Source organism: Tachypleus tridentatus, chromosome 4 (assembly GCF_004210375.1).
Source record: "Tachypleus tridentatus isolate NWPU-2018 chromosome 4, ASM421037v1, whole genome shotgun sequence".
Taxonomy (NCBI): Eukaryota; Metazoa; Arthropoda; class Merostomata; order Xiphosura; family Limulidae; genus Tachypleus; species Tachypleus tridentatus.
The window spans coordinates 109,287,604-109,302,708 of NC_134828.1; the positions used below are offsets into that span (position 1 = coordinate 109,287,604).

The window sequence follows — 15,105 nt, forward strand, 5'->3', positions numbered from 1 at the left end:
AACAGATACAAAACAATGTTATGATCACAACTAAAATCAGTGATGCTACACATCAGATGATTTTCTTGAAAAGGACGCTTATTTACATGTTTAGCTTTATAAGTCAGTTGAGTTTAAAGGAGGTATGTAAATAACAATAACTGTTGCTACTTCTTTGTCAAGTGGAGCTTATTTCTTACTAACTGTATTTAGTCTATACGTTTACCTGGTCATTTTCAGGCTATTTCTGAAATAAGTCACGTGTTTGATATTCAAGACCACTAATTGGTTTGATAATTTTTTTCTGTTTTAAAAATATACAGGGCAGGATGGCAAGGGGAAGAAAGCTTGTTGACCTTTTGTGTTTGCTAATCAGAAAATGCTTTCATTTAAATGTAGAAACTTCTATCTGACTCACGGTTTTACTAAACAAAGAGGGCAATCAGTATGGATAAAAAAACATTTTTATGAAAACAAAGGTTGAAAACATAATTATGACACATTGCTGCTATCAATGTGTTTACATTATACTCCAAAATAAACAGTTCACATTTTATATAATTATATATTTTCTGCATAAATTTAATATTCACTTGAAGTAGAGTTTCTGTATGTCAGTGAAATTTGAAAGCCACTAAATAATTAATGTGTAAAGTTTATGATTTTATTACAAGATGCAGATTTAGCTGTTTCTGATTTGTAGTGATAACCTCAATATAAGTTACAACATAACCTCCTGTTTAATATCCGTTTCAAATATAAATACCACACCTTTTTAACCACAATGATGAGAATGATACAGTTCTACTGAAAAGACGTAAAAATGATGAACCAACCTTTAAATGTAAGTATATTCTTCCGTATATCCTATAACTCTTATTTCTATGATTCTTTGACATAGAAATGTTTGTTTTCAGCCACATTCATTATATTAGTAAATAACGTAGCTGTGTTTTGTTTCTGTCTATCTAGTACATTAATGAAGTGGCCAAAAGAGATCAAACTCAGCAGTGAAAAAAAGCCAGTAAAGTAGGGAAGAAACGATAGTTAGGTTTCTCTACTGTTATACAACGTGAACAAGCACTTGGTTCATCTATTACCTATCTTACTAGAAACGACGATTATTCCAATTTATTACCTTACAAAACTACTTTGCACATTCATATTCGACAGCTACAGGACTTTAAATAGGAAAATATATTCAACTAAGGAAGGTGACAAACATTACTGCAGATGTTCTAAGTAGAAATGAACAATATTTTCTTCTATAAGGACGAAACCACATAACCCATGTGTGTGTGTGTGTGTTTTAATAACATCCCATTTATTTTGTTTAAATATTGGTTTGTTTATCATGGTATCGATATGGCATATATAATAAAGTTCTCCTTGTTTTATCAAATTCAGAATGGCAGAATTTATGTTCATGGATTTTTTATTTGAATACTTCTTTAAATGCTATGATTTATTATGAAATAAACTGAGTAAACAGATTAAATCAAATGTTATTAATATATGCGCTTAACCAGTGTGCCCTATTTTACGAGTTCTGAAGCACGTGAAATTAATGGTCTTAATCAACTCATCATTTTTTAACACGTTAAATCGTGTTAAATGTGTGTGTCTATATTTAAGATCTACATTGACACGAATGGATAAATTTATTGTTCAATTCGTGTTTAATCAAAGTGTAACAGTTAAATTTATCAGGTTCTATCAAAGAAACTTTCTGGTAGAGAAAGACGACTTTATCTGAGATTTATCAAATATAATGTGGTTTTGTCTTACCTTTGAGGATTTTAACAAAACCAAAACCTCTAAAATGACTTTGATAATAATAGAAAAATTCTTTACAAAATACTTTAACTTGTTTTTTTCTTAAGATGAAAGGTAAGAATTTACATAGTTATATCGATAAAGATAAATCGGTGAAAATGCACGATATTTAAGTAAGTGTCCTTTTCAGGACATTGACTGTGAAAAACGTTGTGCTTAAATACAGAAACTGAAATTATAACCAGCATGTTAAATCAAAATTGGTTGTGCATTTTCTTCTCCTTTATCATAAGAAACAACAAATTGAAATATTTTGACAAGAACATTGTTATACGGATAGCATAAAGTTAAACTAGTGAAAATGTAAGCATTTATGTCAAATTATTAATATTACAAAAATGCAAGCTATTTAAATGATAATTCTTTTCAGGAAAAATGCTTAAACATTGAAACTGAAACTATAACCAGTATATGTTAAATGTGTTAGCAACACTATTGTCCTATAGCAGCACTTTTACATCTGCATGTTGTCCTATCAAAATATACATCTTTGTAAAACATAACCAATTAAATGCAAGCTGAAATCTATATGTAATTCTCTTTAACACTATCCACCTTTATAAGATCATCCGTGTATAGTAAAACAAGCCGCCTAGCAACACCATTTGTCTACACAAACATTATATTTAGAAACACATTCTATTTATAAATATTAGTAATGCAATCGGCCTGCAGTAACAGGCTTTCTGACATCAAACTGATATCACATTTCCCTAATATAGCTAGCTACGTCTTCTGGTTCCACATCGTGGACATCACCATCTCAGACGTCGAGCTCGTCTGTCATGGTTGTCTAGCAATGCACCCTCTGATGACACTCTGATGACATCATTGTCTCTAGCTTATGACGTCATCTGCTCTGGTGACATCATCGCATGACTTCAACTTCTTTTGGTAAAACTTCGTAGGACTGTGACGTCATAGTTTCATTATAGTTTGCCCCAAGCCTGAGTTTGACACACTTGTTGCCCAGGTGCTAGAATACCTACTCATGTGGTTGAGGTATCTAACTTAATGTCTTATGGAATGTCTCACAAACGTTTTCCTAACCTAAAATTGGATCTAGGTACATGCTTGATCAGGTGGTTGGGTGTTCGTCTCGTAATCTGAGGGTTGGGTTCGAATCCCTGTTATACCAAAGATCCTAAACTTTTAATCGTGGGGGTTTTATAATGTTACATCAACCACACCATTTCTTGGTAAACGAATAGCCCAAGAATTGACGGTGGGTGGTGATGACTAGCTGCCCTCCCTCTTGTCTTACGTTGCTAAATTAGGAACTGTTAATACAAATAACCTTCTTGTAGCTTTGCACAAAATCACAATTTAAAAAACAAAACAAAAAACAGCACATGCTTTATTTTCCTGGTCTGTTGGTCTGGAGTTCTTCCTATTTCTGTGCAGATTTTCAAAAATCCGCCCATCCTCAACACCAAGTCGAGGTCACAACAAGAAGCCGGCGATATTGTAAACAATATACACAAGCCTTACAGTGTAGAAAGCCTTGTTTCGTTTGTTCACTTGTGTTTACTTTTCATTTGCTGCCTGTATTAATCTTAATATTGTCACATACATTACTGAAACTTGTTTATTGGATATCAGTAAAATATCTTACTGGTTAAACAACTCAGGTGTGGTACAAGAATTAGTCACGGTTGAATACAGTATGAACATATAAACATCCCCAATTTAGCAGTGTAAGACTAGAGGGAAGGCAGCTAGTCATAACCACCCACCGCCAACTCTTGGGCTTCTCTTTTACCAACGAATAGTAGGATTGAACATCACATTATAACGCATCAACGACTGAAAAGACGAGCATGTTTGGTGTGACGGGGATTCGAACCCGCGACCCTCAGATTACGAGTCGAGTGCGTTAACTACCTGGCCATGCCAGGCCTGAATCTAGTAAGGATTGTGTTGTGATACGAGTCTAGTAGGTAATAATCAAGGAGTCTCACCCGATTGTATATTGTAACCACGTAAAACATATGCAAATAAATTACTTGGATCTTTTGTAACTAATTCATTACAAAACTTTTTTTTAGTCGTTTACTAGCAATTTTTTAGTTTATTAATGTCGATTAAAATATGGGCTTCCTTTTATAACTAGCTAGACAGGAGACTTTATCGGTTTTCTTTGTTATATGATGTTTGTTCTTTTCAGGTGAACATTAAAATCCTCTGTGGAAAAATAAACTATTGTACAAGGAGTGCCTCCTCACAGCTCGACTCACAACAGTGAACTACATAACCCAAACCCAAGCCGTCCTTGAATGTACAAGATCATATTTTAATAACCCGCAGGAGGGCTGAAAGACGTCTGACCTTCGAATTTACCGAACCCTTCAACCAGCCCTGCCCTATGTGACCATCATACTACGGTTATAAGAATGCTTGGAGCGAAGTGTAAATGATTTATAGGCCACACCGCTTGGAAAGTGACCTCGTGCACTTACGAGTTAATATATAGTCAGGAGAAAGCGGCTTCTCTAAGATTTCTAAAGTGTTACAAAGTTGTGGAATTCATTTCATGCATCTTAATAGTAGCAACTTTTTGTAGCCGATGCTACGTGTTAACATATGTATCTGTTTTCATAATTATGTCTTATGTTCTCTCGTGTCAGTTTTCACGTTTCGACAATTTAATGTTTCTTTATATTCAACGTTTCGTACGTATATTAACATAACTTAATATGAAAATGTTTGTGATGGTACGTATATCCAGTTGTGATAGGTATACAAGGTTTTTGCCTAGAAAAAAAAAACAAACTCTATGTTTATATCTCTGTGTTTACCAAACAGACAGAGCTTATGACTTTATGTTGTATTTTTATTAGGAAAATGATTAAAACCAGAATCATATCCGTTCTGTACTCGTCTGATTTCGTTTTGTTTATGTTAGTTCTCTCTGATAAGAAGGCACAAAAATTGTGTCCAATAGAAGCGGATTTTGATATATTTCCAGCCATGAAATGTTCGTGTTGCTATTGATATATTTCAGACTTGATATCAATCAGTGACGTGTTGTTACATTCGTATCTCTTAGCCAGTTGTCTTGGTTTCGGTTTTCTTATAAAGGGAACCTAGACTTAGTTACATAGTTCATGTCATAAAATAATTCTAGCATTTTTGATAGCCACCGATACATTGTGGTGTTGTATCTCTTCTTTATTAAACAGGCAACATTTATTCCAGGAGTAGCGTTATCTTCAGGATATATCTTTGAATGGACTCACAAACATGTCTGTTAGGATTCACATCTTCAATATCACATTTAATAATCTGTGACTTCACTCGCTTTTTCTTTACGTGTACTAACCCTGACTACTAATCGAGAAATTAAACATGCTAATGCACCAGATCCATTTCTCTTTCACAACATGTGTATCCCATATCTTTTCCACAACACACTGATGTGTCAGGTTTTATTTCTCCTTCTCTCTACATACAGTGTTGTAAACTTGTTCTGTTCACTACTGAGATTTCCATAAAGAAGATTCTGATTCCAAAATATGAAATAACGATCTAGATGTGAAAATGATTACCGAACACATAACAGTCATCGAACGTGTCATACATTCAAATAGTGTAAAGATGACCTGTTTTAGGTGGACTTTACGAACGTGTCATACATTCAAATAGTGTAAAGATGACCTGTTTTAGGTGGACTTTACGAACGTGTCATACATTCAAATAGTGTAAAGATGACCTGTTTTCAAATAGGGTGGACTTTACGAACGTGTCATACATTCAAATAGTGTAAAGATGACCTGTTTTAGGTGGACTTTACGAACGTGTCATACATTCAAATAGTGTAAAGATGACCTGTTTTAGGTGGACTTTACGAACGTGTCATACATTCAAATAGTGTAAAGATGACCTGTTTTAGGTGGACTTTACGAACGTGTCATACATTCAAATAGTGTAAAGATGACCTGTTTTAGGTGGACTTTACGAACGTGTCATACATTCAAATAGTGTAAAGATGAAAGATGACCTGTTTTAGGTGGACTTTACGAACGTGTCATACATTCAAATAGTGTAAAGATGACCTGTTTTAGGTGGACTTTACGAACGTGTCATACATTCAAATAGTGTAAAGATGACCTGTTTTAGGTGGACTTTACGAACGTGTCATACATTCAAATAGTGTAAAGATGACCTGTTTTAGGTGGACTTTACGAACGTGTCATACATTCAAATAGTGTAAAGATGACCTGTTTTAGGTGGACTTTACGAACGTGTCATACATTCAAATAGTGTAAAGATGACCTGTTTTAGGTGGACTTTACGAACGTGTCATACATTCAAATAGTGTAAAGATGACCTGTTTTAGGTGGACTTTACGATTGTCATACAGACAAATAGTGTAAAGATGACACAAAACTTCATACACTCAAATTATTGTAAAGATGACCTGTTTTAGGTGGACTTTACGAACGTGTCATACATTCAAATAGTGTAACTGCAGAATTCAAATACCTGTTTTAGGTGGACTTTAATTACAAGAGACTAGCAGAGACACAAAACTTCCACACTCAAATTATTACCTTTATTGGTACAATACTTCGTTCACTGCAGCATTTATAGAATAATACTAAACAATTCTAACCGCAAACACCGAAATTTATAAGTCCATTTGTCTTAGGCCCAAGATTAGTTAAGCCTTTTTAAGTACGGCCTATATTCGTTAGAAAGATAAATTAATACTCTAGCTTGTGTACGTTTTTTTTTCCTTTGTTTAGTTAGGACTAAATATTACCGTACTTAAATTTATCATTAAACAAACTCCAAGGGTCGCGGGTTCGAATCCCGGTCCTACCAAACATGCTCGCCCTTTCAGTCGTGGGGGCATTATAATGTTACGGTCAATCCTACTATTCGTTGGTAAAAGGAGTAGCCCAAGAGTTGGCGGTGGGTGGTGATGACTAGCTGCCTTCCCTCTAGTCTTACACTACTAAATTAGGGACGGCTAGCACAGATAGCCCTCAAGTAGCTTTGTGCGAAATTCAAAAACAAACAAACAAACATATCTAAAGCTTTGTCTGCCCTTTTTTAACTTCGTTTTCTCAAAGACTTGAAACCTATTAGTATCACACCATGCTGACTCGTGCCCTATCGTGGTGTCCGTGCGTCAACAACTCGTGATTAACAATAATTTCTTAACATCGTGCATGATTCTTCAAATTTATCAAGTAGTTTATAAATATAAACTGACCTGTCACACAATTTCAACAAGTTAGAAGTTATGTACATTAAATGAAGATAGTGTTGTCTATACACTTCTTAAACTATAAGCTTAACATCACTTGTGTAGATTTTCGATGTAATTATTGTACATTCATTTGTTGGATTGTTGATCAAATGAACGAGAATAATTAAGAGTAGCCATCTGTGATGTCCAGATGATAGACTAGAGGGAAGGACTTGGTCACAGGAATTAATCATTGATACCTCCCTTCAGGGGGTAATGTGTCACCATTCTCATCAGCATAAGCCACAGGAGTTAAACATTGATACCTCCCTTCAAGGGGTAATGTGTCACTATTCTTATCAGCTTGAGCCACAGGAATTAATCATTGATACCTCCCTTCAAGGGGTAATGTGTCACCATTTATATTAGCTTGGGCCACAGGAATTAATCATTGATACCTCCCTTCAGGGAGTAATGTGTCATCATTCTTATTAACTTGGGCCACAGGAATTAATCATTGATACCTCCCTTCAAGAAGTAATGTGTCACCATTCTTAACTTGGGTCACAGAAGTTAATCATTGATAACTCCCTTCAGGGAGTAATGTGTCGCCATTCTTAACTTGGATCACAGGATTTAATCATTGATACCTCCCTTCAGGGAGTAATGTGTCACCATTCTTAACTTGGGTCACAGGAGTTAATCATTGATAACTCCCTTCAGGGAGTAATGTGTCGCCATTCTTAACTTGGATCATAGGATTTAATTATTGATACCTCTCTTCAGGGGGTAATGTGTCGTCATTCTTAACTTGGGTCACAGAAGTTAATCATTGATACCTCCCTTCAAGAAGTAATGTGTCACCATTCTTATCAACTTGGGCCACAGGAAAATCGGAGATGCGTTCTTGCGTTTCGTAGTTTTACTTGTACTCAAAAGGTGTTATTAACAGTTATTTATTCAAAAAAATAATTAATAGTGTATTTCACTTAAACTGGTATTTTTTTTCTACACAATGAACATTTTTGGTTTTAAAGACGAAACTGTAAAAGTAAGGACCTTGGTAGACTTATTCTAAAGCTGTAATTCAACTCACTGTGCACTTTGGTTTGAAATATACGGCAAACAGTAACAAACCTGATAAACCTCAGCATTAGTACAACACATTAAATTGTATTATAAATACTAGCTTAGTTTCTTCAGTGTTATAGTTAATAGATGTAATTTTTTTCAGTATACGCTAGGGTGTGTTCGTAAATGTTAGATAGAATATTTTAGTTGAAATTAAACTTTCTTAACTTTCCTTGCATGTAGTTTGTTTGGTAACTTACAATAAGATGTTAGATGTAACTTGTTTACGAAGTTATGAGTGGAAATTTCAGTATTTCTATCTGGAGTTATAAGTAAAGTCACTTGTTTGATATACCATGGATTTGAACAAACACCGTATCTGTTCAAAGAGAAAGTTTGTTCTGTATATACTATTGTTACACGAATAAGTGTTTGTTTGTTTTTGAATTTCGCGCAAAGCTACACGAGGGCTATCTGCGCTATCCGTCCCTAATTCAGTAGTGTAAGGCTGGAAGGAAAGCAGCTAGTCATCACCACCTACCGCCAACTCTTGGGTTACTCTTTTACTGACAAATAGTGGGATTGATTGTCACATTATAACGCCCCCACGGCTGAAAGGGCCAGCATGTTTCGTGTGATGGGGATTCGAACTCGAAACCCTCGGATTGAGAGTCGAGTGCCTTAACCCCTTACCTGGCCATGCCAAACATAATAAGTGTTGTCAATTTGAAATGTGAGAAATAAGATACTCATTTTATAAGATGACAATAGTAAAGTGTTTTTATCACGAATCGCCACGTCGAAAAATTGTGTAATTTAAACGTGTATGAGATTTGAAAACAAAGTATTGAAACAAAAGAGTGTTCGCGGTAATACCTGACAAAGCAATCAAAGAATAAAACAAAACAAAAAGGTTTTTAAAATAATAACCAACACGAAAGGTGTTTCTGTTATCCCGTTATAGCATCATAAGCAATAAGGCTACGGGTGTATAACACAGTGTTTCTCACTCATCAAAGTCGTGTACCATGTAAAACCACCACGTATATTCTGTTTTAAAGAATTATTTTCAAGTTTCTTGATAAAATATCTGTATGTACATAGCTTGCTCGATAGATGGACTACGAAACCTGGGATCTATGGTTCATGTATCGTAGCCGAAAACTTTCTCTCGTACTTTGAGACTATTTATAAGTTATAAGAATGACAGTCATACTTAGCAGTTGTACTTGCGTTCCTCGGCTCTATTAGAACAAAATTAGTATTGCTAAATCAGGTATTCCTTGTGTGTATTTCTGCGAACGTTCGAAACACACGAGCAAACAGATTAACGAAATAATTACCAAAACAATTAAGTATGATAGATACATATGTAGAAAAATACTTATGTTTACACCCCGACACTATAAAAATAAACCACAAACTCTATATAACATTTTCAAACATTATGGCTTATTTCATTAAATGTTTTAAAATGTTATCTGTAAAGGGAAGGAAACTGCTAACCAGACGTGTTAACATCATTCAACACCCGTACATATACACCGGCCTTCTCAATCACCAGTCTGTCATATAGTAACGTTCGCAAATACAGTGTTCTAATAAGCTCTCAATCGAAGAAATCATTGAACTTTGAACACGACCTCAAGAGGTGTCAGTTGAAAGTTTTCATCACAGCAGAACAGGGGCATTAAAAATTTCAATTTTCCAACGACTATCTCAGATACACGGGCTACATATATATATATATGTTTATAGATGTACATAATCAACAATATTTGTCCGAATATTATAATTCCACTTCAACTGTATATGGTCATCAGTGTATTCATTCCCCACCCCATTTCCCTGAAACTTACCCTAAACAAACAACGTAGACATTACGAATTTAACAAGGAACAAAACAAAGCAAAAGAAAAAAACGTAATGTTAAACGCAGCACTAAAATTCCACATAATTGCCTCAGAATGAAAAGGTTTCTCCGCCCCATCCGGCTAAAGGATGTTCAAATCCTCGTGGAGGGATATGGCCTTCCAATGTAAAGGTGTTGCAGCTGCACTCAGACAGGCGTTCATCGATAGATTAAATCTTACAACAGTCAGCGCTGTTCTTGAGAATGTTTAAACAGTGGTTTTGTTGAAACCTGCATGGTTGTTTTATTAGTCGGCCGTCACGGACTGGGTTATATAATTTTATTGTAACCAGCAAGACTTAGTTCCGGTCCAGAAATCACCATTTAATACTTGGGCAGGAAAAACTTTAAATTTTTGTACACGTATATCAAGAAATGATGAAATCAGACTTCGCCGTATATCATAACCAACTAACACTCCCAGAACTTTTAAGTGAACACACTAACGAACCGATTTGTAAAGCATGGCCGACCTGCACATGCGCAAATACCGCCAGTTTGTTATACACATGCACAATTAATTCTGCAGGTTCAGTTAAGATACGAATGGATGAGTTGAAATGTTTTATGGAAATTCTTCTTTGTTAAAACTGCTGATAATTTCAAACAAGCTGTCATATTCAACACAAATAACTCAATAAAACTGAAGCTTCCAAAAATGGATGGCTAATTGTGTAGCTAGCGGAAAGCCCCGGCATAGCCTGGTGGGTTAAAGCGCTCAACTCGTAACCTCAGGGTCGCGGGTTCGCATCCCTGTCGCACCAACTATGCTCGCCCTTTCAGCCGTGAGGGCGTTATAATGTGACGGTCAATCCCACTATTCGTTGGTAAAAGAGTAGCCCAAAAGTTGGCGGTGGGTGGTGATGACTAACTGCCTTCCCTCTAGTCTTACACTGCTAGTTTAGGGACGGCTAGCGCAGATAGCCCGTGAGTAGCTTCGCGCGAAATTCAAAAAACAAACAAACAAGCTAGGGGAAAAAATTATAATGTGAGGTTGATAGGAAACATTGAGATGTTTTAATACTATGCAGTTTAATCAAAGATAAACAACCTTTGTTTTAAATATTGTTTAGAAGTTGTCAAATTATTAAAGAGATTATTCTTGTGTTAGTGTGTGTGTTTCTTATGGCAAAGCCACATTGGGTTATCTGCTGAGTCCACCAAGTGGAATCGACCCTGATCTTAATATTGTAAATCTTGTGTTGGTTCCAGATGTTTTCTTAACCCTTGTCTACAAGTTTAAATGTCATGAATTAGTGGAAAAAGGTTGGTTGGTTGGTTGGTTTGGCGTTTTATGGCGCAAAGTAACTAGGCTATCTGTTCCAAACATCTGTAAAAAGTTAAAGTTAAAGTAAAAGTATTAAAATTCATAAAAATGAATCAAAGTAAAACAAAACAAAGTTTAATTTATAAATTAGAAACTTAAATAGTGTTAAAAAGGTCAATGGCCTTGAAAAAACTAAACACATTTGTAAAGTGGACAGTGTCCAACGTTAAGAAGACAGAACATGTTTAAAATGGTGCCGTCGTTGAAAGTTGTGATGACAGCAAGACAGTAAAATGTGGCTTATTGTGACATGAGTGTTACACAAACAATACTACACACTAATGCATCAGTCCCAGGTAAAAGAAAACAACGAGTTAAAAAACTGTGACCAATGCTTAGTCTAGTTAGAACAACTTCCTCCTTCCGATCCTTACGGAAGCAAGATGGCCAAAGTCAAATTGAGGGTTTTATTTGGAAAAACTTGTTTTCACATTGCTCACTCCAAGTCGACTTCCAGCTGGCACAGAGCTGAGCCTTAAATATATGACCATAGTCCATGTATGGAACAGACACAACAGTGATAGTGCCAGAGCAGATAGACTTAGCTGCGGTGTCGGCGAGCTTGTTCCCGCGAATACCAACGTGGCCTGGTATCCAGAAAAACTGGATAGAAGTAGATGTTAAAGAGAAATTGGCCAGTTGGGTTTGAATATCAGCAAGAACAGGGTGTGAACTAATGTGAAGTGATTTCAGGGCCAGTAAAGAACTAAGTGAGTCAGTATAAATAGTGCAGTTTGAGTACTAGTTGGCTTCTATGTGATCCAGGGCAAGAGAAATGGCATATAGTTCAACAGTGAACACAGAAGCTGTAGAGGGGATTCTGCATGCAACCACCAAACCACAACAAACCATGGCAGAGCCCACACAGTCACCTGATTTCGAATCATCTGTATAAATAGGAATTGAAAGATGGTTTGAAAGATGTTCAGCAAATAAAAGACGGTACTTCCAATCGGGAGTATCTGGTTTTGTCAGATGACTTAAAGAAAGAGCACATTTGGGAATTGTAATAAGCCGTGGTTGGATAGGCTGACCTGTAGATACAGCAATGTTATCCAAGGACAGACCCAATTCATCCAACTGCGTCTGAATACGAAGACCAAAAGGAACAAAGGCAGCTCATCTATTCTGTAAAAGCATGACCCTCTGAACGAGGAAAACACAACCCCAGGTGGGATGCTGTGGTAAGAATCAGAGGTTTGAAGTATACAGTAAAAACAGTTACAAACAACGGAGGTATACAGGAAGTTCATGAAACTCTGTGTACAAACTCTGGACTGGAAAAGTGAGGAAAGCTCCAGTGCAGAGCCAAAGCTCCTGATGATGAACGGGTTCCAGCATCTTCAAGGCCGAAGTCCTGAAAGAGCTATAGACCAGAGACCCATAGTCCAATTTCTATCGAATGACAGCACGATATCTCTTTAGCATAGAACATCAATCTGCTTCCCAGAAGAGAATTCACGAAAGAAGTTCAGTGCTCTTGTACACTTAACTCATGCTTAATGTGTGGTATAAAGGTTAACTTATGATCAAAGATATGCCCTACGAACTTTGACTCAGGGACCACAGGAAGCACAAATTCACAACATGGAATTCAGGATCGGAGTGAATATCTCGTTGGCTCAAAAGTGCTTCCAAATGGTTTTAGATAGAGGAAAGTTAATCCATGGTCCAGTTCAGTAAAGGACTGAGGGCAGTTTGTACCTGCCGCTCAATATACCTCATGTTTGACGACTGACATGAGATGTGGAAGCCATCAACATAGAGCCCATTTTCAATAGTAAGAGGCAGTTGTTCAGTGATGGCATTATTCTTTTACTGAAAAGTCTGACACTCAAAACAAAGTCTTGATGAACTTCAAGTTTCTGTAGAAAAGAACGAAAAAGTGTCGAAGCCACACGAACTTGGAATCGCCTGTCCATTAAAAAAAATTAATAAAAATTGGGCAAATGACCACTTAACACATGTAAGTGGAGGTTTCGCAAAATGTCATATGGAATTCGGAATATATAGCTGTACCTTGCAATTAAGATCACTTGCCTTGATGGTGGCAGGTGGACACGGTGACGTAAATGTTAAAATGAGAATATTGGTCAGCAACATAATTCTATCTTTGCAAATGGAGCTACTTATAACACCATAAACATGTGGCAGTACTTTTCTCACTACCATAAACATGTGGCAGTAGTTTTCTCACTACCATAAACATGTGGCAGTCCTTTCGTCAGTAACATAAACATGTAGCAGACCTTTCCTCACTATCATAAACATGCGACAGTCCTTCTCTCACTACCATAAATATGTAGCAGTCCTTTCCTTACTACCATAAACATGTGACAGTCCTTTCCTCACTACCATAAACATGTGGCAGTCCTTTCCTCACTACCATAAACATGTGGCAGTCCTTTCCTTACTGTCATAAACATGTGGCAGTCCTTTCCTTACTGTCATAAACATGTGACAGTCCTTTCCTCACTACCATAAACATGTGGCAGTCCTTCTCTCACTACCATAAATATGTAGCAGTCCTTTCCTTACTACCATAAACATGTTGCAGTCCTTCTCTCACTACTATAAACATGTGACAGTCCTTCCCTCATTACCATAAACACCTGGCAGTCCTTTCCTCACTATCATAAACATGCAACAGTCCTTCTCTCACTACCATAAATATGTAGCAGTCCTTTCCTTACTATCATAAACATGCGACAGTCCTTCTCTCACTACCATAAATATGTAGCAGTCCTTCCTCACTACCATAAACATGTGGCAGTCCTTTCCTTACTACCATAAACATGTGGCAGTCCTTTCCTTACTACCATAAACATGTGGCAGTCCTTTCGTCACTAACATAAACATGTAGCAGACCTTTCCTCACTATCATAAACATGCGACAGTCCTTCTCTCACTACCATAAACATGTAGCAGTTCTTTCCTTACTACAATAAAAATGTGGCAGTTCTTTCCTCACTACAATAAAAATGTGGCAGTTCTTTCCTCACTACCATAAACATGTGGCTGTCCTTTTCTTACTACCATAAACATGTAGCAGTCCTTTCGTCACTAACATAAACATGTAGCAGACCTTTCCTCACTATCATAAACATGCGACAGTCCTTCTCTCACTACCATAAATATGTAGCATTCCTTTGTCCTTTCCTCACTACCATAAACATGTGGCAGTCCTTTCCTCACTACCATAAACATGTGGCAGTCCTTTCCTTACTGTCATAAACATGTGACAGTCCTTTCCTCACTACCATAAACATGTGGCAGTCCTTCTCTCACTACCATAAATATGTAACAGTCCTTTCCTTACTACCATAAACATGTTGCAGTCCTTCTTTCACTACTATAAACATGTGGCAGTCCTTCCCTCATTACCATAAACACCTGGCAGTCCTTTCCTCACTATCATAAACATGCAACAGTCCTTCTCTCACTACCATAAATATGTAGCAGTCCTTTCTTCACTACCATAAACATGTGGCAGTCCTTTTCTCACTACCATAAACATGTAGCAGTCCTATCCTCACTACCATAAACATGTAGCAGACCTTTCCTCACTATCATAAAGATGCGACAGTCCTTCTCTCACTACCATAAATATGTAGCAGTCCTTCCTTACTACCATAAACATGTGGCAGTCCTTTCCTCACTACCATAAACATGTGGCAGTCCATCTCTCACTACCATAATTATGTAGCAGTCCTTTCCTTACTATCATAAATCATGTGGCAGTCCTGTCCTCACTACCATAAACATGTGTCAGTCCTTTTCCCA

At 36.6% G+C, this 15,105-nt stretch overlaps 1 long non-coding RNA gene across 1 annotated transcript in view; it reads right to left on the reverse strand.

Moving 5' to 3' along the window:
• Positions 1-15,105, reverse strand: part of LOC143248401 (uncharacterized) — a 30,056-nt gene that overhangs the window by 12,148 nt on the left and 2,803 nt on the right. The gene's annotated exons all lie outside the window — the stretch shown is intronic.